The following is a 23297-nucleotide window of genomic DNA, read 5'->3' as shown; positions in this document are numbered from 1 at the left end:
TGAACTTTGCAACGATGGTATGACTTCCCGCAGACAGTGAGGGTGACCTAATACATCCATTTTAGCCATTTGAATCTTTTTTACATGAATAATTTCTATATAGCTTATTATTAGTTTCCCTAAGCTTAAAAAAATAAATTTTGTACTTAAAATGTAAATTTCAGGTAATAGAAATGTATTTCTCAAGAACTTGAACAGTCCGTAATAAATAAAAGCTTAAAACAATTCTGATTTAAAAGGGAATTCATTGGTTACAGATGGCAAGTTGACTCCAGGTTGGTCTGAATATCAGTTTTCATAGCCAACCAGCACTGGACAGTGAACCTATACATAATAAAGTAGATATGTGGATTCGAAAGCATTTGTTAGACAAATCAGCTTATGTTTTTTAGCTTTTAAAAAAATGTTTAAATATAACCTGCAAGCTGTACTGGCAAATGACCTAAGTGAGATAGCATCATCTCTCAAAGGAGGCAGACATTTCCACATCAACAATTGGTAGGCAATTCATCTAGAAAAAACACATTGTATTGGGGACATGTTGGTGTCACTGGAGACAAACATACTCCTAAGTAGAGTAACATCAAAGAGAAAGTATTTTTGTGCACTGATGGACTAGTCAACATTTATTCATAGACAACAGCTCCTTCAAGAAGACTTCAGGTGTGATTCTCCTTCTTTGCGGTCCTTGAGATATTCAACCAGGGCATCCAGCTTTGCCACATTTCCAAAATCCATGCATGATGTGCTGCTCCAGTCCAGGTTTTTTACTTTAAATTCTGGGACTTGTGGTCTTGTTTGTTCCAATATTAAAGAGGACTTAAAGTCACAGAATTAAAGACCCACAAAAAACCTGGACTTGAGTAGCACAAAACACATAGACCTGAGAACCTTTGCATGTATGGACAAATAGATACTGTACTATTCAACCTCCGATGCTTATTTCTTAAAGGGCCAATTTCTCAATTTTGCACTGTTAACACATTAATAACCAGAGTATTTAATGTGAGTTTGCACGTCTAACTTTTCCATGTTAAGTGCTGGATGTTGAGGTCCATCCTTCAATGCCCCCTTTGGTTTCAGGTCAAGCAGTTACAGGTGAATACTTCTGTTGGCCACTGTGCCTTAACTCCAGATATATGTATGTGTGTGTATATATATATATATATATATATATATATCACTGAAAAAACCATAGGTTTCACACATGCTATAGTTAGCTGGACATTTTACTCGTAAAAAACCATTGAAATTCCCCCGTTATAGTTAGTGCAGGCAACTATAACTCACGCGACCGCAATCCTCTGCTGATGCTAATACTGTATTTAGACACTTATTTGCCCATGTCTTCTTCCATTAAATTTTAGCTATACATATATTGCAAATATTTTTTTTTCATAAAGACACATATGTCATCAGCAGAGGATTGCGGTCGCGTGAGTTATAGTTGCCTGCACTAACTATAACGGGGGAATTTCAATGGTTTTTTACGAGTAAAATGTCCAGCTAACTATAGCATGTGTGAAACCTATGGTTTTTTCAGTGAATTTGCAAGGTTTTTTAAATGCTAATTTCTAACTATAACGTGTGTGAAACCTATGTTTTTTTCAGTGAATTTGTACGGTTTTTTAAATGCTAAGTTACTTTACGCCGTTCGTGGCGTGCGCGCCCACTTAACGCAGTTCGTTCCGTGCGCGCACGGTGCGCTTCGCGCACCGCGCGCCCACTTTATGCAGTTAGTGCCGTGCACGTACGGTGGGCACGAGGTGCGCTACGCGCACCGCGTGCCCACGTTACGCTGGATGGGCCATGTACGCACGATGCGCTTCGCGCACCGTCCGCACACGGAGGACATATTATGCGCTTCGTTGAGAAACTTAATCTATTAATTGTTGCTATATGTGATATGCCATGCATAAAAGGTGCCCTTCGGGCACCTTATGCACACGGGGGGGGGGGGATAATGTGGATAATTTTTTTTTTGTAATTATTTTTTACCGTACGCGTACGGTAAGCGTAATCTGCTTTTTTTGGAAAAAATTAATATTGTTTTTTTGGCCTTGGGGGTTGTTTGGGGACACTTTAATCATGGCTAGGTGGTTAGGAGCTGTCTAAGATGCCCCTTTACATGTTTTCAACCTTTGTTTTTCCTCCCCCCCTCAGAGTGCGAGAGAGAAAATGGCGGCCGCCGCTTCCTGGTTTCGACCGATTCGAATGTTTACTAAGATCTAACAGCCAATCAGAATCGCGCTCGCGCATGGCACCGTACGCGTACGGTAAGCTTACCGTAAGCGCACCGTAAGCTGCCACAGATATATATATTGATTTAAATGCTATTTTCTCAGGAAATACTGAACAGATTTACACCAGACCTACAAAAGGCACTTCCTTGACCTGTAGACTACCTCTCTGCCAAATTTCAAGTAACTCTGTTCAGCCGTTCGGGCTGTAGCTGTGTCTAAAGGTCCTATGGAAAAATGCATGGGAAAAACGCGTTTTGGGACCCCCCTTTTTTCTCAGCCCCCGCTTGACGAATCCCCCCGAGACTTTCAGGGTAGGAGCGGAGCGTAGCGCCCCATTAGTTTTGAAAATTTCGCGAGGATTCGTCGACCGGCGCCAAAGTTATTCCAAATAGAATGTTGCGGTTTTCCTATGGAAACAGGGTCCTAACTATAACTACCTACTGGCGACCGCCAGTAGGTAATATATATGTGTGTGTATATATATGTGTATGTGTGCATATATGTATTCGTGCATATATGTATGTGTGTACATATGTATGTGTGTGCGTGTATATATGTGTGTGCGTGTATATATGTGTGCGCGTGTATATATGTATATATGTATATGTGTGTGTATATATATATATATATATTCACTGAAAAAACCATAGGTTTCACACATGTTATAGTTAGCTGGACATTTTACTGATAAAAAACCAATGAAATTCCCCCGTTATAGTTAGTGAAGGCAACTATAACTCACGCGACCGCAATCCTCTGCTGATGCTAATACTGTATTTAGACAATTATTTGCCCATGTCTTCTTCCATTAAATTTTAGTTATACATATATTACAAATATATTTTTTTCATAAAGACACATATGTCATCAGCAGAGGATTGCGGTCGCGTGAGTTATAGTTGCCTTCACTAACTATAACGGGGGAATTTCATTGGTTTTTTATCAGTAACATGTCCAGCTAACTATTACATGTGTGAAACCTATGGTTTTTTCAGTGAATTTGTACGGTTTTTTAAATGCTAAGTTACTTTACGCCATTCGTGGCGTGCGCGCCCACTTTACGCAGTTAGTGCCGTGCACGCTGGGTGGGCACACGGTGCGCTACGCGCACCGCGTGCCCACGTTACGCTGGATGGGCCACCACAAAAAAAATGACTTCATAAACACAACAGCTCTTTTTAGAGCTCCCTAATTTCTAAACTCTTAAATCTGCTTTTCATTTATTTATTTTTATTTTTTTTACCGTACGCTTACCGTAAGCTTACCGTACGCGTACCCCGTGATTTTTTTTAAAATCAATAAATGTTTTTTTTGTACTTTTCTGTCCTTCTTTGACCCCCTTACAAATGTTAGGGGGTCTGTAACTCTCCTCATTGCCCCCTTTCCTTGTTTTCACTCTTTTTTTTCAGAGTGAAATACACAAAATGGCGGCCGCCGCTTCCTGGTTTCGGCCGATTCGAATGTTTACTAAGATCTAAGAGCCAATCAGAATCGCGCTCGCGCACGCCACCGTACGCTTACCGTAAGCGTACGGTAAGCGTACCGTAAGCGGGCTCAGATATATATATTGATTTAAAGGCTATTTTCTCAGAATCTACTGAACAGATTTACACCAAACCTACAAAAGGCACTTCCTTGACCTAGGGACTACCTCTCTGCCAAATTTTGAGTAATTCTGTTCAGCCGTTCGGGCTGTAGCTCGTTCTAAAGGTCCTATGGAAAAATGCATGGGAAAAACGCGTTTTGGGACCCCCCTTTTATCTCAGCCCCCGCTTGACGGATCCCCCCCGAGACTTTCAGGGTAGGAGCGGAGCGTAGCGCCCCACCTATTTTGAGAAATTCGCGAGGATTCGTCGACCGGCGCCAAAGTTATTCAAAATAGAATGTTGAGGTTTTCCTATGGAAACGTGGTCCTAACTAGAACTACCTACTGGCGACCGCCAGTAGGTAATATATATATATATATATATATATATATATATATATATATATATATATATATATATATATATATATATATATATATTCCAATCGAATTGCGCTCTGCAAATGAAGATACCCACACAACGATAGTTTTCTCCTTTTATTGCAGGGCAGCAGCAACGGACATGGTATCTCCTTCGAGCAGTGTCCACCAGTTGCCTACGCGTTTCAGAAAGAGTTTTCCTTAATCATGGCTTGGCGTTTTGTGAAGGGTTTGGAAGGCAGCTTTGGTATTCACAGGTGTTTTAAGGTGATTGTTGGTACCGCCCCATTGGGCGTGTCGGCTGCAAAGCATGTTGGTTAATGCAGTTCCAGATAGTGTTCATTCCATAGTGGGTGCCACTTTCAATTCCCCTCATGTTGTATTCCCCATCGGGTTGCTCTCTGGGTGAGCCCAGGCCTGCTGCTTACTTTGCGCTGGTCCTGCAAGGCACGTTGTTCCTTCGGTTGTGTCTCGGCTGAAACACATGGACCCGCCTCGCAGCGGTGGGGTAATCTTCGTGACCCGAGCCGGCCACTAAATATCCGTTGCTGCTGCCCTGCAATAAAAGGAGAAAACTATCGTTGTGTGGGTATCTTCATTTGCAGAGCGCAATTCGATTGGAATATTTAGTGGCCGGCTCGGGTCACGAAGATTACCCCACCGCTGCGAGGCGGGTCCATGTGTTTCAGGTGGTACAGGGTGCCTCTGCCTGCGAATGGCTAGCGAGGGGGGCTTCTGGGGGAGCAGTGTTTGCATAATAAGTTGTTTTAGCTCAGCCTTTCCGTTTCACTCGTGTTCATTCTACACCGGTGGACGCCTCAAAATCCATTTTTGAAGTGCAATAAAGTTTTAATGCTCGCATTTCCATTCTAAGCATTTTCACATCTGCCAGGTCAGATCCCCAGAGGCAAAACAAAATATGTTGTAGAAGTTCAATTTCTGTGAGCGTAAAACACTATTTACAGAGAAGCCTTTGTAATTTATAAAAACCTCAGATTATAGGGTATGGATTTTAGCCACTACAGATTTGTTGACTGAAAGATGTTCTCATTCTTTGATTATGCGGCACGTTGCCTGCTGGCCTTTGACATCCGTGCCATTAAACAGTTTGTTATGGCTGCTCTCTGTCAGGGTGTTTCTGAATCGAAGGGGGCATTGCGGCCTTGCTCTGTAGCAGTGGGTTCCTACCTCCCACACAGGAGCCCCAGCGCCTTTTTGTGGCCTACTACACCATTAATGAATGTTTGAAAATATTGCAATGCTTGCATCTTCTGCCCAACACGCTAAGCTGATAGCACTCTGGTTTATGTCCCCAACAGATCTAATTTCGAGGTCAGTTTTAGGTTAAGCCGAGCCCATGGGGCCAGGAAGGCCACCTTGTCACCTTGTGGCATCATCCCTTTCAACTGTTCCCTGTGATTGACCGTTTGGATCTGCAGCTTTAGTTAAAGGCAGGCTGGGTCGTTCACCCTGCTCCCATCCGCAGGTGCTCACGCTGTGCTAGTAGTTTTTAGTTTATTTTACCTTATTTTATGCTGCTTTTGTTTGTTTTAGTATTATATTGTTCTGTCGGTATTTGCAAGGCACACGTCTGACGTTACATTGCTGCCGATGCTTTGCACAGAAATGTCTCTCTCCCCATCTCAGCTGGTCCTGGGGGCCCCGGAGTGCTTTAGGAAGCAGCGAGTCTTTATGCCAAGGAGGTTGAGGGGAGAAAATGTCACGTTTCTAAGAGTAGCCACAAAAACGTACTGCCACAACGCATATAGGGGTGCGTTTTTAAATCCTAAACAGCTGAAAGCGTGAATGCTCGCTGTCAGAAAAGCCTCTTGTCACAGTTATGATTTGCTACATCAATGCTCTGTTCAAGGCCTCAGACTGAAACCACCCCTTGTGTTCGTAAATAATGTGTGCCAGCAATTTGAGCCCTGTAGCTCCTAGTGTAGATCTGAGAGAAACGAGCAAATGCACGACACGTTGTGTATAGCTTGTGGACCTCTTGTAATGCATGTTTACTGTGCCCTCAGGGGCACACTCTGTGTTGTACCCATATTCATTTAATACAGGTTGCGGTGTAACGGCCTGAGCTGTGGACTTCAGAACTGAGGAACAGCTTCAGCTCAACATCCTGTGTTACTGGGCAAATCGCTTAATTTCCCCGTGCTTGTCTTCCTCCGAAAAAATGGCAGTGACCATGTGTAATGGAACTGTAACTTATGTAAACCACTCAAATACTGTTGGCTAGAGTTAACGCTATATAAAAACTGCAAAAATAAATACATACAAGCGCATTCCGATTCAGGATAAAGACTTTTGAAAGCCAAAACACAGCTTATTGTAGATTTTCATAGCGCTTACTGCCCCTGACGAGGCGCTGAAATGTCAGTGATCGAAAAGCGCCCCTCCCCCCTCTTTTTTTTTTTAACAACTTTATTGAGACGTTGACGAGATTACAGGACACCAGCAAAATGTTTACAATAAAGTGAATCTCCTTAAAACGAGCGTGTGACCGTCCGGTGCATCTTATAGGTCCATTGTTGGCTCGTAAGTAGAACATGTCAGGCGTCAGCTGCCCCAGCCCACCAGGACATATACCACCAACATACACACCAGCAAAACACACTACACACACACATCCCACCAACACATCATATCACAACTCACCACTACTTCCACACCATGCCACTGCCCTTACGTCACTACACTAAGCTCAACTTGCACACAAACTTTACAGTACTGAACAGAGCAGCTCTACAACATACCTTAAAAACATTGCCAATATCTTTGACTTTTTTTTCCTTTTACCACTTTACTCTTGTTGCCTTTTTCCTTGCCCTCAAATGATTTCCTGTTTTCCTGCCCCTGCTGACTCCCGCAGCCCCCCCCCCCCCCGCGTCCCATTTTTCCTGCTCCCTGCTTCCCAGCTGACCAGGCCTCCCCCTCACACTAAATGGCGGCTGCACAGTTGGCGTGCCGAAGATGCGCCAAAGGCAAGCCCGTCCGCGCCCAGCTCCAGAGACCCTGGTTCTCCGATCCGCCACCGCTATGACACCCACATCCTCCATGATCTCAACACCGTACGCAACAACTTCCAGCTCTTGATGCTGATAAACACCCACGGCCTGCTATCCTACCTTCACTGCCGCCTCACCGTCATCCACCTCCGTACCCCGGCTCTCACCCAACCTACCGACCCTCACCACACCCAAGCCTTTCAAGTGCATACTCCTCAACATACGATCACTCCACAAACACGCCACAGAGATCTGGGACCTCCTCAACACCGCCTCACCCGATATCGCCTTCCTGACGGAAAGCTGAACGAACTCCAGGTCAGCCCCAGACATTGCCGCTACCATCCCCAACAGCTACAAGATCATCTGCAAGGACAGTCCTATCAGCCAGGAGGAGGCATCGCCATTGTCCACAAAAGCTCCCTCTGCCTGACCACCCACTCAGACAAACCAACGACCCACATTGAACACCTCCACTTCCAGATCCAGACCAACACGAAAACCGCCCTTAGCAGCAACCTCATCTACAGACCATCCGGTCCCCGCGCCTCTTTCACCGACGCCATTGTCTACATTATCACATACCAGGCCCTCTCATCCACCGACTATCCCTACTCGGAGACCTCAACTTCCACCTGGCCAACTAAAACGATCCCAATAGCTCCTCCTTCCTTGAACATCGCCAACGTAGGACTTAAACAGCTAGTCACCTCTCCACGCACACAGCAGGACACACACTTGACCCAGACTTCGCCACAGGAAACTGCATCTCCTACAGCCGCATCACCGAATTCCTCTAGACCGACCACCACTGCACCCACTTCTCTTTCAACAAACCCACTGCACACCAGCATTCCCACCGTTTACCCCGCAGAAGCTGGGACAGAGTCACAGAAGATCAACTCACCACCTTCCTCCACGATACATAACCTCCAACATCCTCAACAGCACGCAACCTCTACCAATTATCGCAAACTGCACTGCCCCCCTTGCTCCCCTCAAGAAAGCCACAGGCAAACACGTCTAGAAAGCAAGCTGGTTCACCCCTTGCTTCAAAAGTCCAGACGCACCTGTAGATGGCTCTAGAAGACATGGAGGAACAACAAAACCCCAGCAGCCCACACCTCCTTCAAAGCAACCACCTCCGCACACCACCACCTCATCAAAACCACAAGGAAGAAGGCCATCCACGCTAGAATCACCAACAACGCATACAATAGCAAATAACTCCTTCAGCATCATCAAGGAGTTCGCCAAACCCAACAGCGAAGCCAGAGTCCCACTTTCCCAATACCTCTGCACAGACTCTGCCCCTTCTTCAACCACAAGATCAAGACGATCTACAACTTTGACACCCAGGGCGACCCTACAGCGCTCCCCCTGACCGACTTTGCACAGCTGGTCCCCACTCACCACGGACGACACCATAAAGACCATGAAAAGCATCAACTCCGGAGCACCTTCGGACCCCTGCCCGCACTGCATTTTCCACAGAGCCACCATCGCACCAGTTATGCGGAACGATCAACTGCTCCTTCATGACCACCACCTTCCTTGAAGACTGGAGACATGCAGAAATCAACCCCCTCCTGAAGAAAACCTCTGCAGACCCAACAGACCTCAAGAACTTCAGGCCCATCTCCCAGCTCCCCTTCCCAGCCAAAGACATTGAAAAAGCCATCGACGCCCAGCTCGCCGACATTATTTAAACCAACCACGTCCTGGACATCTCCCAATCCGGATTCCAAAGCAATCAAAGCACCGAGACCGCCCTCCTCACCGCCACAGACTACATCGCTCCCTCTTTGACCAGGGCGAAACTATGGCCCTCGTCTTACTGGATCTCTCGGCGCCTTTCGACAGTCTCCCACCGCAACCTAGCCACAAGACTGCATAACTCTGGTATTTGAGACACGGCCTTCAGCTGCTTCTGTTCCTCGCTCACTGGCAGAACACAATGGGTTAGACTCCCACTGTACCTCTCGAAACTGAGATCACTGCGGAGTACCCCAGCCTCCTCCCTCAGCTCCACCCTCTTCAATGTCTACATGACCCCATCACAGCCATCGTCCTGAACCACGGGCTCAACATAAGTGTCCTATGCAGACACCCAGCTTATCCTCTGCATCTCCAAAGAACCCACTATCGCCAGGAACAACTTCCACGAAGGAATGTAAGCCATTGTCTCCTGGATGAAGGACTGCTGCCTGAAGCTTAACTCAGACAAGACAGAAGTCCTCATCATGGGAGCCTCCCCCTCCGCTTGGAACGACTCTTGGTGGCTCTCTGCTCTAGGAAGTCCCCCTACCCCCACGAACCAAGCATGAAACCTCCACATCGTACTGGACTCCTCGCTGTGAGAAAGTGCCATTTTTCTTGCATGGTATGCCCCCACTTTTTGCTGAATTGCTGAATGTACTTTGACTGAGTGTGCCCTGGACTCCTGCCAATCAGGTGCCCAGGGCCTATGTTCCTTCTCTAAACAAAAGCCTCGAAACCAAATTTGCAAACCCTGGCCACATGTCAGCCCCTGGTAAATGGTACCCTAGGTACCCAGGGCCTTGTGACCAGGGAAGGCCTCTAAGGGCTGCAGCACTCATTGTGCCACCCATTGTGAAGCCCTCTACCCTAACACACACACACTGCCCTGGCAGGCTGAGTGTCTTGGTACAAGACAAAACAGAGAGACGACATGGCACACATTCCTGTGTGCCATGCCCACAACCTACACTGCCCTGGCATACATCAGCCACCCCTCTAGCTGGGTGCCCTATGCCAGTGGTGTGGGCACAGAGACAGGAGCCCTGTGCCCCTACAGTACCCAGGTCCATTCCTGGGACCTGTAAGTGCAGTGCTGCCATTTAAGAGTGCATGGTGCTGGGAGCTTGTCAAACACGAACTCCACTGATGCCGGTGTGGGATTTAATGTACCAAGCACCACAGAGGGCATCTTAGAGAGGCCCCCTGAAACCTAACCCACAATCCACGTCTGTTCTGAGGCTCCCACACAGCAGACATGTTGCTGGACCCCTGCGTAGGAGAGCCCCTGCTCTCCTGGGCCTGCAACAATGCACATCCTGGGCGAGGTGCTAAATCTCCTCCCCCAGGATGGGCAGGGGGAAGCTTCAAAGGCATGCCGCCTCTGTGAGCTTCCCCAGGCCACTGCAAACCCCCGCTATGGCGGGAAGCTTAGCCGGAAACCCCAAATAAGGACAGGGGATGTGCCAGCCTGCCAACCCCACCCCTCAGGTGGGGGAGACAAGGTGAAGCACATCCCCGGGCTCGCGCCCTCTTGAAGATGGGAAGCCCTACCCAATCAGGACTAGGCTACTGCCCCCCCTCCCACAGGAGAGAGGCAGGATAGGGGGTGTACCCACCCCAGGACAGGGACCCATTGGTCCCTGCCCTTCACCTACCTGTAACGCCCCTAAATCTAGTATTTAGGGGCACCCTGAACCTTCCTTCCCCAGATTCCAAAATCCGAAGAAGAGCTAGAAGAAAGAAGACCTGCCCTGCAGCTGCTAAGAAGAGGAAGACACAAACTGCTTTGGCCCCAGCCCTACTGGCCTGTCGACCCTCGAACCTGCTCCTGCTCCAAACCGGCATCTCTTGTGGCCAGCAACCTCACAAACCTCGGAGGACCTGGCTACCTTTTGACTCTAAGCCCCTGGGACTCCCATGAGTAGAGGCTCTACTCAAAATCTACTTCTAATCCCTGGCAGCAGCCCGGAACCGCGAACCCAGCACACTCTGCACCAGCCAAGCCTGGCCTGTGCCGGAGTGAACAAAGACCACGAGGACGACCCCACGGCGACTGTGACCCCGAGTCTGGCACCCAAGGACCTCCCTCGACACTCCTGAAGAAGTCTGCAGCCTCAGAACAAGCCCCCTCCCCCCCCTAACAACGATCAACAGAGGGTAAGATTACCCGACACCAAAAGGCACCCTTGCACCCGGTGCCCCGCGGCCCCCTGTGCCCAATCCCGGGTCACCTACCTATCCTCCAACTACCCAACTTACCTCTCGAAGTGGTGGTGGCACCTGAAGAATCCTCGTCCCCGAGCTTGCAGTCTTTTTCTAAACTGGAGATTTCCCATTGAAATCAATTGAGCGCCCGAAGGCTCAAAAGCACCCTGCACCCAGCCGCCCGAGTGGCCCTGGCAGTGCAACCTCTACACCTATCTACTTCCCCACTTGCCCTGAGTAAGTGACCAGGAGCCCAGCTCCCACAGCCGCGTGGCCTGCTAGTGAGCAGCACCAACCAAGGCCCCCCTATCCCTCATAGGATAACATTGGGCCTAACTCTCTCTGCACCCGGCCGCCCTAGTGCCGCTGGGGGTGAACCAACTGTACCTACCTGACCCTGGGGGACCCCTGAGTCTATGCCCAGAACTTCAACTCTGCCAGTCGAGTACTTACCTTTAAACCGATAACTCTATTTTCTTCATAGGGTAACATTGACTGGCTTTTTCCTGAAATTTCCTTTAAGTGTGGACTTTTCAAATCTTAAAATATTCACCAAAAATTAGCCGAGTAAAGAAAACGAAAATACTCCCCTGCTCTTAGGTGAGCTCCCAGTGCTGGATCTTGGTGCCCAGCACTGACTCTGAAAAATACTTACAACTGTACTTACCAGTAACCCAATTTTCTCCCATTGGAAATCATTGACTGTTTTTCTGTGAAATTTCTTCTGTCAATTTCTGCAAACTTTAAATATTCTTTAAAAATCGTATAACTTCTGAAAACGTAATTGCTTACCTGTTTTGGATAAAGGTCCCAGTACTGAGTCTAGGTACGCAGTACTGGATTACAAAAGTAACGAGAACATACTATACCTGCAACTTGAATTTTCTTCCATAGGGAATCATTGACTGTTTTCTATGAAATATTTTCTGAGTGTCAACTTTTAAAATAGCAAAATATTGTCTAAAAATCATCACCGTAATTAAGTCGACTTTTACCACTTGATTCTAAGTACTGACCCAGGACTGAATCTAGGATCCAGTCCTGGAATTCCATAAGTAATTCTAAAAGTAATCTGTGACAAATAACTTGAAACTTCTATTGAACTCAATGCATTGTTATGTTTAAAATAGTGTTGCCTATTGCAACCCCTTGTAACTGTTTACATATTGCAAAAGTATTTATATAAAGCATCTCATTCTGAGAAAGTATATTTTAATTCCAATTGTTGGTTCTAAAATAAAACAAGCCTATATTTTTTTTATATATAAACCATTGGCCTAGAGTTCAGTTATTGAGTGTGTGAGACCATTTGCTGACTGAGTGTGTACAACAAATGCTTTACACTGTCCTCTGATACTGCCTTACTGCTCGACCAAGCTACCACTTTAGAGAGTAAGGTTATATCTAACTTTAGCCCCTGCCAAGCATCTGGGGACTGTGGACTCTGTACACCCTGTACCTATTTGGAAACAGTATATACAGAGCCACTTTCTCACACTCGCTCACAATTGACCGCCAGATAAACCGTCTCCTCAGCCTGCTTCAACACTCTCCGCCTGCTGCGAAAGTCCTTCAGATGGGTCCTCACCGTTTCCAGGAAGACAGTCACCCATGCCCCCACCAGAAGTAGACTGTACTATGGCAATGCACTACGCTGGTGTCACCCAGAAACTCCTCGGAAGACTCCATAATGTCCAGAACGCCGCACCTAGACCCATTCTTAACATCCACTGTCGCAGCGATATCACTCAACACCTGCACAACCTCCACTGGCTCCCAGTCGACAGAAGAATGACCTTCAAACTCCTCACCCACGCCCTTCACGATGCCGGACCCGCATACCTGAATCAACTCCTCACATTCCACGTACCCAACAGACACCTCCGCTCAGCTTTCCCTGGCTACCGTTCCACGAATCTGAAAGACCAGAACCAGAGGAATAGCCTTCTATCTTGCCTCCAAGACCTGGAACACCCTGCACATCCACCTCAGGAAATCACCCTCACTGACGCAATTCAGGATGGACCTCAAGACCTGGCCCTTCGGATGAACACAGCACTTAGCCTGATCCACTGCACCCCCAACCCCCACCCACCACATCGCCTTGAGACCCTCACGGGTGAGTAGCCACGCTTTACAAACCCCGATTGATTGATCGAGGCGAATGGAAGCACGTAAGAACCTTGTTTTGCAGTATGAATCTTTTCTGGATTTTCCTGCTATGCATTATTCTGCCATCTAGTGATTGTGCTCACAATTCTGGGTCAAGCGCACCGGAAATTTCGAGAACGCATGTAAGGACCAGAAAAACACCATTGTCCACAAGGAACCACTCTAAGAGAAAAATGCAGAAGAAAACATCTGAAATTCGTAGGCTTGTTTCTACTGGGCTTTGTCCAAGTGATCTGAGAATGGGCACTAGCTCGGTGGTGCTGGTAGGAGAATCCCCATTCAGACTTGAAGGGATTTGGGGGGGGGGGGGAACCTTTTTTTAAAATTTTGCCTCAAGTCCCACAAGGTTTGCAATCAGCCTACTTAAAGATCACCAGACGGACGTCTGCCGAGCATCCTCCAAACCCTTAAGGTTAGTGCGAAATAATGGCGGGCGCATTACATCAAAGCAGTCCCCTTAAGGGAATCTCCAGTTAGTCCATGAGAAAATCATCAGGCAGCGTCACGGAAAAGGGGATCAGAGGTCCGATGTTGAGAAATCGCCATATCCAGAACCATGGGGAAGAGCAAACTAAAAAATGTGCACAAAGGAGTAAAAATTCAAGAGAAACACCCAAACAAGTCCGAGATTGGAGTGGTACGGAGCCAGAACGTTTGGGGTCGAAACGTTAGAAAATCACCTCCAAACTGAAACGAAAGGTAGTTGAAGGGTAGGTCAAGGCAAAAGAACCTCATCAATCTTGCCAACCAGACTCGACCCCCAATCAGGCTGCTGCTTTCATACTGGTTAACAGCATGTGAGCAGCACCATGATTGGTCAAGGGAATTTGCTGGTGCCTGCTCCGCATTCGGCAGAAGAAGAGGTCCGGAATGAGGAGAACGTGTAAGGTAAGTGTTTTAAAAAATATATATAGTGTGTGTGTGTATGTATATGTGTATGTGTATATATATATATATATGTATATATATATATATATATATATATATATATATATATATATATATATATATATATATATATATATATTGTTCGAGGCATATGAGCTGCAGATCGTACACTTTGCATTAGATTGCACCTTGTTGTTGTCTTGGAAGAAGTCTTTGTAGTCACGAGATAGGTGACTCCTCCCTTGGACGATAGTGCGCCTGGGCTTCGACTCCATTATCAGATTGTTTTTTTCCGCCATTGGGTTCGGATGCAACTTTTGCTCACCGGTTCGAAACTTAATTTTCAAACTTTTCGACGCGCAAAACTTTCTCTAACTCTTCGGAATTGACTTTGAACGTCTAAATCTTCGACGCGCCTTTCATCAGCTCGATTCCAGTCGTCGATGCGGGCCACTGGGCATATCGACGCCGTAAAGGCCTACGGCTCATGGAAAGGACGCCATTCAAAAAATGCCCCCAGTGTGGAGCTAAGTTCCCACACAGTGACCATCACAAGATCTGTAACCTGTGCCTTTCGCCAGAACACAACGAGTCCAACTGCCAAGCCTGCGCCTCTTTTCGATCGATAAAGACTATTCGAGATCGTCGGGCCCGATGACACATCATGGCACAGAGATCAGCTCCGGAACCAGTGGACATCTTCGACGAAGGCCCACATGTCCCAGAAGAAGATTCCGAAGAACTGGAAATAGTGTCCGAGGCAGAAGACTCGGACGACCCCATCACTCTGGTCAAAGAGTGAGTACTACTGCCCCTACCCCAGCCATTTGGTTGTTGTAACGCTTTTCGCCCTAAGTGGGATGGGTATTCCCAGACGTGGGACCCGTGCTCACTACGCCACTGGAGTCAAGCTATCCTGGCTGATGACGGCTGATAGCCAGAAACCGGTCCTAGGATGCTTGATCCCGGTCCAGGGAAGACATGGCTTGGCAGTTCGGGCTGGACTGTTCCCATGAGGCACAGGGTCAAGACTGATTTGCATATGGCCATGTCTAAACTGGGGTGGCGTAGTGGGCAAAAGAACGATGGATTTAACCCAGATCTCTTGACTGGGGGAGAATGTCTGCATTGTCAGCATTCCGTCCATCATTTGTTTGTTGTAACGCCTACCCCAGCCCCAACACCAAAACAGAAGGCACTGGTCAAGACTTCGCCTGTTGGCCCCAGTCTCGACCGAAAACACACTTCAGAAGCCCCGGGCCCGGCTTCGAAGAAAAGACAAGCCTTCCGGTAGCTCGAGACCGAGCAAACCGTATGTAATAGTCCCACAGGCTCCTTCGGTACCGAAGCCAAAAGAACACTCTGCTCCGAATGCTTCGACGCCAAAAGACAAACCGGCCTGAACACCTCGAGGCAGATAGTGAAACCGGCTCCGGACACTTCCAAACCTAAAGACCACATTTCGGCACCAAGACCCTCGGACCCGAAAAACAAGCCAAAGGATTCTACCACACCTCCTAAGGCCATGGAGCACAAACCTCAGCCCTGCTCGGAAACGAAAAAATCGGTGCCAAAAGCGCTTATCGAGGAAGAGGAACTTTTTCATCCGGATCCTGTCAATCCCAAACAGAAAAAGATCTACATTCATCCCAAAACTGGACTTGTCACAACTGTGCCATGCAAGAAGAGGAAGCTAGACACAGCACACACCCCTCCAGTGCCTGTGAAGGACTGTGCCACTTCACCTATACCACCTTCTTCTCCTGTCGTTCCTCTTAATCCCGTTCCTCCCCTTAAACCTGTTACTCCACCTCTGCCTGTAACCTCTCCACCACATACACCACCGCCACACGATGATGATGACTTGGGGGGGGGGGGGGGGGGGGGGGGAGACCCTAATGACACGTTCACGGATCCACAGGACACACCACAAGACGACTGGGATGATTACAATGACCCAATAGATCATCAGACCTCCCAAGCCCCCAACAAAACAATCTCCCCCAGACGACATTGGTTTTGGACAACTTCTCAATAGAGCCGCTGTTTTTCACGGTGTGCACATGCACTCAGACACAGCAGAGGAGGATTTTCTTCTAGATACCTTTGAACAGTCCCAAAAAACTGTACAAATATTACCAATGATTAAAGGGGTCATTAAACATGCCCCTGACATATTCAAAGACCCTGTACGAGCCAGGATTCTTAATCCTAGAATCGATAAATATAGACCTGCTCCTGACGACCCTGCGTACATCAAAGGACAGCTGCCTTTAGATTTGCTAGTAGTTTCCAACGCTAGGAAATGCGCCAATTCACAAGCATCCGGGAATGCACCACCCCCGATAAAGAATCTAAATTGCTAGATGCATCTGGCAAAAGGGTAGCTGCACAAGCGGCCAATCACTGGCACATAGCCAACACTCTTGCACTGCTGGCTAGATATGATGGGGCCCACTATGACCAGCTGGAAACCCTATTACAGCATTTGCCTGACCAATACAAAACTCAGGCAAATGACCTAATACAAGAGGGCAAATTAATAACAAATGCCTCAATTAAATGTGCCCTTGATGCAGCAGACACTGCCTCTAGGTCCATCAATATTAGTGTACTGCTCAGACGACATGCCTGGCTAAGCATTTCAGGCTTTAAGCAAGAGGTCCAAACAACCATTCTCAACCAGCCGTTCAACTTTTTGGACCGGCTGTGGACACTGTAAGAAAGTGGCTCTGTATACACTGTTCCCAAATAGGTACAGTGTGCTCAGAGTCCACAGTCCCCAGAGGTTTGGCAGAGGCTAAAATTAGATATAACCTTACTCTCTAAAGTGATAGCTTGATTCCAGTGGCATGGAGAGCACGGGACTCACGTCTGAGCATACCCGTCCTGGGCTCACTGTGCCACTGGAATCAAGCTATCCTGGCTGAAGAGGGGTGAAACCGGTCCTAGGATGCTTGTTTCCGGTCCAGGGAGGACCTGGCTTGGCAGTTCGGGCTGGACTGTTCCCATGAGGCACAGGGTCAAGACTGATTTGCATATGGCTTGGTTCAAACTGGAATGGCATGGTGAGCAAAAAAAACGATGGATTTAGGCCCAGATCTCTGTACTGGGGTCAATGTATGACATTGTTCTGCATTCTGTCCAACTGTTGTTTTTGAATTTGTCTCCCAGCTTAGCCAGCATACTGGACATGTGCGCCTCATCATTGCATTTTTACCGCCCCACCCCTGCCCTACCACCACCAATGCATTACCCCTCCACCACTGTATTTTTTAATGCAGTTTGCTATAGCGTGAACTCGATCTGATGGTATTGGAGTGCTTTACAAGAGCACCAGTTATATTACAGAAGGACACATTCATTTTTTGTAAGTATGGGGAGCTTAAGTGAAGAAACCCGAGATGAAAAAGAACTTGCAAAAGTGAGAAACTGGCAGAGTGTTTGGTGGTGGATTAAACAGGTTTGAGGATTAACCAAGACTACACAGCCTCCTACGATAGAGCCAGCTGTGTATTTCTGAGCAAAATGTTGGGCCCTAGCACTCTGTCTTTGATAAATTAAGTACGATTTGTAAATCAAATCCAATTCAGAAACTTTAGAGTACGGTCATTTATTTAAAATTTTATATATTAGCTGTAATTTTCCACAATGGTGAGCTGCTTACTTCTGACTTCTAAGAGGACTTGTAAGAGAAGGTAACTTCTCTCTTTCATAGGTCAATCTACTAACCCTCAACAGACACATACTTTTGAATATTACTAATTGAGGTTAACACAAGACAAAAAAATACCCCCCATGAATGAAAAACCCTGATCGAAAATGACAACTGCATCAAAAGGCAGAGGTTATTTATTTCCCAATGCCCTATACGACTGTAATTAAACAGTACTACCACCATTACCAGAACAGGAGTGTTTGGTTAAGAATACCTCACATCAAACAAACACTTCATATATTTGGTTTACCTTCATCAGATTGGGGCTTTACAAATCCACAGATACATTTTCCATTTTAATTCTTTAAAAGATCAAGGTAAAATATGTTCGAGGCATATGAGCTGCAGAAAATCGGCCTCCATCTCCACACCGAACCCCGTACCAAAGCCTTCGGTGTCGAAACCTGCCCTTCCGGTGCCGACCAAACATCACAAGGCCCTCTGCACCGACACTCCCGTGCCGAAGCCTTCTTCAACACCGACCAAAAAATCGAAGGTCCCAAAGAAGCACAGCTTAGACAAGCCTAAAAAGCCGTCGGCCCCGAAAACTTCGGCGCCGACTGAACAACCAGTGTCGCAAGAACTTTTCACACCGGATCCTCTGCAAAAGACACTCACCAAGGATCCAAAAACTGGACATTTGACATTGTCTTCCAAAAAGAGACACTTGGACAAACCAGCTCCCCCTCCAAGGAAAGACACTGCTACCTCCCCTTTCAGAGTGCCTTCCCCACCTCCTCCACCCCCCCCCCACCCTCTCCACCCCTGCCTCATCGTTCCCCAACCTTGTCTCATGTCCCAGATGATTTAGGAGACCCTTATTATGATCCAGCAGATGTGCCACAAGACCCCACCCCTACTGGATCTCCAGACCCATGGGACGACTATAACAATCCGGGCATCCCAGATGTCCCACAGGATGACCTTTACCCATCTCAGCCATCCCCACCTGAAGATTCCTTAGGCTTTCACCACCTATTACAAAGGGCGGCACACTATCATGGGGTGGAGTTAAATACTGACCCAGTGGAGGAAGATTTTCTCCTAGACACCTTCGACATTCGACAATGCACATAGGTGTACTGCCTTTCTACCTATGTTAAAGGGAGTAATTAAACATGCACCGGAGGTTTTTAAAGACCCAGTCAGGGCCAGGGTCCTCAACCCCCGTATAGAGAAAAAATACAAAGCCGCCCCCACAGACCCTTCATACATTAAAGGTCCTGCACCATTGGATTCCCTAGTGGTATCTACAGCTTGGAAGCGCTCAAATTCTCAGGCATCAGGCGAAGCACCACCACCTGACAGAGTCCAAGCTCCTAGACGCGTCAGGGAAGCGCACTGCGTCACAAGCCGCCAATATATGGCGTATCGCCAACAAGCAAGCGCTATTGGCCAGATACGACAGGGCACATTATGATGAATTAGAAACCATCGTGCACCATCTCCCTGAAAAATACAGGAATAGGGCTAATGAATTGATCCAAGAGGGAAAAACAATAACTTAATACCTCTATACGCTGTGCCCTAGATGCAGCAGATACAGCCTCCAGGGCCATAAACACCAGTGTCCTTCTCCGTCGCCATGCCTGGCTCAGAGTTTCAGGGTTTAAACCGGAGGTACAAGCCTCTATATTGAACCACCCATTTGACCAAGATCATCTATTTGGCCCAAAAGTCGATGAAGCCCTCAAAGATGAAAAAAGATACTGACACGGCGAAATCCATGGGAGCCCTACAGTCACACACTCCTAGGCGCTCCTTTCGCCGCTCTTCCTTTTGGGGCACGGGCAGAGGCTACTCCTCGGATAGTGCATCCACGTCCTACAAATCCCCTCCTCAATCTACCTTCACAAAGGGTTATCAAAGAGGCGGATACAGAGGTAATAATAATAAAGGCAGAGGCAAGACAAATACCGCCCGCTCTGCCACACCTCCTACCCAATGACTTTCCCCTGCTCCCTCCAGACCATTCCACTCGGTCGGGGGCAGAATATATTTCCTTCACGTCTGGGAGACAATCACCTCAGACAGATGGGTGACCCAAATTATTCATTCAGGGTATTGCCTAGAATTAACATCTACCCCCCCAAACATTCCACCCAGGCAACGCCTTATGTCTCAAGAATATGCTACGTTACTAAAACAGGAGGTGATCGCCCTCCTGCAAAAACAAGCCATAGAGCAGGTCCCCATAAATCAACAAAATTTAGGGGTCTACTCCCTGTACTTTCTGATTCCAAAGAGAGACGAGACTCTACGACCTATCCTAGATCTCAGACCTCTAAATACTTACATACATTCAGACCATTTTCACATGGTAACCCTTCAACAGGTTCTTCCACTCCTCTCCCAGAACGACTTCCTCACCACTCTGGACTTGAAAGACGCATACTTTCACATCCCAGTACACCAGGCTCACAGAAAGTACCTCAGATTTGTGGTGGACGGGCAACACTACCAGTTCAAGGTGCTCCCTTTTGGGGTAACAGCACCAAGGGTATTCACCAAGTGCCTAGCAGTAGTGGCTGCACACCTCAGAAGACAGCACATTCACGTCTTCCCCTACTTGGACGACTGGCTAATAAAAGCCACGTCCTACGAACAATGTGTGCAACACACGGCTGCTACAATCCAACTGCTTCACCAGCTAGGGTTCACAGTGAACCATCAAAAGTCCCACCTGGTACCATCACACACAAAACAATACCTCGGTGCTACCATAGACACCTCAAAAGCTATAGCCTATCCCAATCCTGCCAGGATTGCAAACATACAGGCTCTGCGTCAGAAATTCATATTTCAACACTCTCTCCCAGCAAGAGTGTTTATGCAACTGATAGGGATGATGGCCTCTTGCATTTTGATAGTGCCCCATGCAAGACTCCAGGTGCGTCCACTCCAAGAGTGCTTAGTGCACCAGTGGAACCAGGCCCAAGGGCAACTGACAGATCTGGTGTTTGTAGACGGTCGCACCCATCGCTCTCTGCAGTGGTGGAACTGCTCAGCAGACAAACGCAGTAGATCCACGAGTGGGAACTTCACCCACAGGTTCTTCACCCGTTGTTTCAGATGTGGGGGCATCCACAGATAGACCTCTTCGCCACCCACGAAAACAAAAAATGCCCAAGCTTCGCCGCCAGATACCCACACCCATTGTCCAAAGGCAATGCGATATGGATGAACTGGTCAGGCAAATTTGCGTACGCCTTTCCACCTCTCCCACTAATTCCATTAGTGGTGCGAAAGCTAGAACAGCACTCCCTCACACTGATTCTAGTAGCTCCAACGTGGGCCAGACAACCGTGGTACACCACACTGCTGGAACTCTCGGTAGTACCACACCAAAAGCTGCACCTCTCACCATGCCTCCTAACCCAGAACCATGGAGAGATCAGACACCCGGACCCAGCTCTGCTCAACCTTGCGATCTGGCTCCTGAGGTCCTAGAATTCGGATACCTTAACCTTCCCCCTGATTGCATGAATATTATCAGGGAAGCTAGACGCCCTACTTCTAGGGCATGCTATGCTGCGAAGTGGAAAAGATTTGTTGTTTACTGCCACAACAACACAATCAATCCTTTAAATGTATCCATACAGCACATTATATGTTACTTGCTCCATCTACAAAGGTGTAACGTAGCATATACTTCCATTCGGTTGCACCTCGCAGCAATTGCTGCTTATTTACAGAACAGGCAGCAACTATCACTTTTCAGGGTGCCTGCTATCAAGGCCTTTATGGAAGGCATCAAAAGAGTAATTCCACCCAGGGTACCACCTTCACCTGTCTGGAACTTGAATATAGTTCTCACAAGGTTAATGGGACCCCCTTTCGAACCATTACATAAATGTGAGCTGCAATTTCTCACATGGAAAACAGCTTTTCTAGTGGCCATCACTTCCCTCAGAAGGGTTAGTGAAATACAAGCACTCACTATACAGGAACCTTTTCTCCAAATGCATCACAACAAGGTTGTACTCCGCACCAACCCAAAATTTCTACCCAGAGTCATTTCTCCATTCCATCTAAACCAGTCGTTAGAATTACCAGTCTTTTTCTCACAACCTCAAACCGTTGCGGAAAGGGCTTTACACACACTGGATGTTAAAAGGGCCTTACTTTACTACATCCAAAGAACACAACCTTTCAGAAAAACCAAACAGCTATTTGTCTCTTTCTCTCCACCACATAAAGGCAACCCTATTTCTAAATCAGGGATAGCTAGGTGGATTGTAAAATGCATACAGATTTGCTACCACAAAGCAAAACAAACGCTATCTGTTCCCCCTAAAGCCCACTCTACAAGGAAGATAGGGGCTTCTATGGCTTTTCTAGGAAACATACCACTAGATGATCTCTGCAAAGCAGCGACATGGTCAACACCGCACACTTTCACAAAACATTACCGTGTAGATGTGCAAACCAAGCAACAAGCTAGTGTGGGCCAGGCTGTACTAAAAACACTGTTCCAAACAACTGCAACGGATGCCGGTGGTCGCCGCTAGGGTTGGATACTGCTATAGAATCTATGCACAGTGTATAATATGCCTCGAACGGAATATGCTACTTACCAGTATGAATCTGTTCTTGGCATGTAGAGCTGCAGATCTATACACGCCCACCCGCCTCCCCGGCTACCTGTATCCGTTCCAGTTTATCTTATTTAGATACAACACACATGGGTTTCTTTACTGTTATTACTACGCTCCATCTTTCCCTGCTGGCGAAAAACAATCTGAGGATGGAGCCAAAGTCCATGCGCAATACGAACCAAAGGAGGAGTCACCGACCTCGTGACTTCCAAAGACTTTCCAAGAGGAAAAACAAACTGCAAACATTCAGGCCCAACACCAGATGGCGATCTATGCACAGTGTATAGATCTGCAGCTCTACATGCCAAGAACAGATGCATACTGGTAAGTAGCATATTCCTTTTAGACACCCCAAACATGTGTCCTTCCATTTAATTGAAATAGATTACTGCCCACCTTCATGACGTCCAATTATTTGTCATTTTCAGAGGAAGATTGTTTTGATGTATGTTAGAAAACAAATATCCATTAATTTGGGCACCAACTATGAAAGAAGCATGAATTTTTATGCCAGCATTAGCTTCTTGGAAAAGCAAAGGCATTTTACAATTGTTAGGTCTCGCATACCACCATTCACTACAGATGTCACCATCCCGTCTGTCCGCAGTTATTGGCCATATCGCATTTCGGTACAACGTTGTCTCCCACACTAACTTCACAACCGTGTGCGTCCGAATCTCAGCATCTTTCCTTTTTATTATCATCCCCTAGGGCATTATCGATTGTACTGCC

The 23297-nt window shown here is 47.2% G+C and overlaps 1 protein-coding gene across 4 annotated transcripts in view; it reads left to right on the top strand.

Moving 5' to 3' along the window:
• The window catches only part of WDR26 (WD repeat domain 26), a 618259-nt gene that overhangs the window by 284820 nt on the left and 310142 nt on the right, over nt 1–23297 (top strand). The window lies entirely within an intron of this gene.

Source organism: Triturus cristatus, chromosome 6 (genome assembly GCF_964204655.1).
Source record: "Triturus cristatus chromosome 6, aTriCri1.1, whole genome shotgun sequence".
NCBI lineage: Eukaryota > Metazoa > Chordata > Amphibia > Caudata > Salamandridae > Triturus > Triturus cristatus.
This window is presented reverse-complemented; position numbering and strand designations above follow the sequence as displayed.